This window comes from Gavialis gangeticus, unplaced genomic scaffold, assembly GCF_001723915.1.
Source record: "Gavialis gangeticus isolate Ggan-Ray unplaced genomic scaffold, GavGan_comp1, whole genome shotgun sequence".
Classification (NCBI taxonomy): domain Eukaryota; kingdom Metazoa; phylum Chordata; order Crocodylia; family Gavialidae; genus Gavialis; species Gavialis gangeticus.
The window spans coordinates 48,363,912-48,367,056 of record NW_017729006.1 but is presented as its reverse complement, the minus strand read 5'-3'; positions in this window follow the sequence as shown (position 1 = coordinate 48,367,056).

Sequence of the window (3,145 nt, the reverse complement as noted above, 5' to 3'; positions counted from 1 at the left end):
TCTTACCATGCACCAGGGACCTCAAGTAACCCGGGGGCCAGTTGATCTTAAGTAAACCCAAGCCTCAGTTCCTCAGTCAGCTTCTCTGTAGTCCACCGGTTCTAATCCCGGTTCTGGCAACTTTTACTCCCTACACTTTAACTCTCTCTCTCTCACCTTAATCTTCCCCCAAGTATCCCAAGCACACACATACATACCATACCATCCAAGTTAGGAACTTACCTATGTGTAGGTGGGTTGTGTGTGTGTGTGTGTATCATTGTGTGCATAATATACAAATTAGTGATCTGTGTATGTGTACTGAGTGTGCAGGTATTGACAATTGATTTGTGTCTAATTTTTAGTGTGTAGTGTATATGTGCTTGAATTGGTGATAGGTATGCATGTGCCTAGGCTGGTTTGGATGTGCATGTGCCTGAGATGGTAGTGTATGTGTGTATGTGTGTGTATGCACATAATTGATTTGTGTGTTTGTATATGTGCAATTGTGTCCTGTCTAACAGCACGATATTGAGATCCTGAGAGTTGGCCTGACCCCACAGGGCAACAGGGTCACAGGTCTTACACCTCATGGGGCTCAGGTGTCCATAGATAAGCCTGGACCCTTAACCTGTCTCTACTCCAAAGTTACCTACCAGGTTGTGGGGGCTGAGGCTGTAAGGCACCACATACTTACCTTTCACTAGGGAGGCAACCAGCATTCCCCCTCAGCTGCGTGGCATGTATGGCCCCACAAGTGAACCTGGCAACATGGCATGAGCATGCCTGCACAACCACATACACTGCACAGCTTAAAGGGAATGCTGGAAGCAACTTGTGTGGCATTTCCTGGGAACCATCCCACCACAAGCCCCACCACACTATCCTTCCCTAGCAGGGTGTAGTTTTACGTCATGCCCCACAACCAGGCACCTCCTGCCATCCCCATAGTTCCTGCCCTGTACCTCCAAGATGTTAAGTGATCAGCAGATCCAGCTGGGAAATGTTCCCCCTCCAGCTGCTTGCAGCAAAACTGCTGGCCTTACTACCCAGGGCCTGCTTTTATCATAGAATTATAGAAGTAGGGTCGGAAGGGACCTTGTAGATTTTCAAGTCCGACACCCCGCCTAGGCAGGAGAAAACTGGGCTCAAATGACTCCAGCCAGGTAGGCATCAAGCCTGTTCTTAAAGACCCCCATGGTAGGAGCCAGCACCACTCCTGCCTTTTATATCAGGCAGCTGGTCCCACTCCCAATCAGGTGGCCTCCTGATGACCATGTGACTCCTGATTGGGAGTGCAGCCACCTGCAAGCTGCTCTGCTGCCTGTTCTGCCCCTTGAAGTGGCAGGAACCAAAGGTGTCCTGCCTCAAGGTAGAACAAAAACTCCAAATCCCTATGTGCCCCTAAACAGACGTGCCTTTTCTGAGGTGCTAAAGCAACCACCTCTGTGTCCACTGAAGTTAGTGATCTTCTTCCAGTCTGCTTTTTTGCACCCCAAAAGCCACAAATTCTGTCTTCCTTCACCACAACTTTTTTGTTGTTGTTTTCTCTCACAGAAAGCTCTGTTTTCTTCTGGGTATCATTTACTAAGCCTGAAATGATCCCAGGTCACATAGCCTCCTTCCCATCCTTCTGACCTTGACTCCAATCACAACTTTTCCCACAGTCCCTCAAAGAAAACTCTGAATCTTCATCAACAATATAAAATTATTTCTGGTTTTTTTAAAGTCAAGGGATTAATATTCTGTTTACAATAGCTTCACAACATATCCTACTCCATGTATACAAACTCCCCATGTCCTGCTCTCCTTTCTTGTGTGTTGTTCAGTTCCTTCCTCTACTCTTTACCAAGAGATTGTAAACAGATAGTAATCTTTGTTATCAGTAAGGAAGGCTGCAAGGGACCTCAAGGCTGCCTATACATGTGCTCATTCACTTTCTAATTAGAGGTCTAACATCGCCTCACCATCATGTGTATTAACCCCCCACATGTTTTAAAATGGTCACAGGGGTGCGTTATCTAAACCTTGTTAAATGAGGATTAGATAAAGCATCCCATGGCCATTTTTAAATGCTCAGGGGCTTAATAGACATGAGGAAGAGACATTTTAATTAGAGCAGCTGTTAAGGAACTGCTTTAATTAACCCACCCCCGCCAACACATGTACAGGCAACCCAATAGATCACCTAGTCCAACCTGGGATCAAACTTTCAATCTTAGTGTAAATACAGAACTCTCCAATCAACTGAGCTGAACAGCTCCTCAATTATTCTATGTCTGTAGAGGTCTACAGTTACACGTAATTAATCAAAAAAATCTTTATTGATACTACAGATAAGTTTGGGGTTCATTTTTTTCCTCCCCAGGCAATTATCACCAAGCAATTGTCACCTTTTATCTTGGGGCCTACATATGTGCCCACGCAAAGACAAGCAGAGCATGGAAATTTTTATATTATATCTTTTATTTTTATTATTTTCTAAGTCATTAAGTATCCTGTCAGTTTACATAAAAGTCTAAGGCCCTGGGCACACATTACACTTCAGATGTAATTAACCAGTAAATCACATCTTCCCCAGCCACACATTAATGCAATTAATGGCATGATAAAAGAAAAAGGAGTAAAAGCCACAAAGTTATTACACAAAAATGTGTAATAGCTTTGTGGTTGATTCCTATCATACCATTAATTGAACATTTGGTCAGGCCAACTGGGGCTCCCAGGCTTCAGAGTGCATGTCAGCCTTTGATTCCCATGTGCTCCCAAGGCTGGGAGCCATGATTAGCTGCCACTTGCAGGTGCAGGGAGGCATCAGTATCCTTGACTCAAATTTTGCCCACTTGGCTGGGAGCAGCAGCAGCATATTAGGGTTCCCATCCTTCAGGGTGCAGCTGTGATCAAGGGCTCCACTTTCCCCCCCTCCTCCTTGCATCTGGAAGCTCAGATCAGCTGAGAGTGCTGGTGCACCCCCTGTCAGGCCATGCTTCCTGTTTAGGTGACAGGCAGGGGGCAGGCTGAAGCGCTGGTGCCAGCCTTGTGGGCACCAGCTGGGTAGCAGGGCTGCCAGCAAAAGCAGCCGCTTTTTGATGAGTGAGATCAGCCACGGGGGGACCCTCCACCCCATTCAGTGAGATCAGCTGCCAGGAGACGCGCCCCCCCCCCC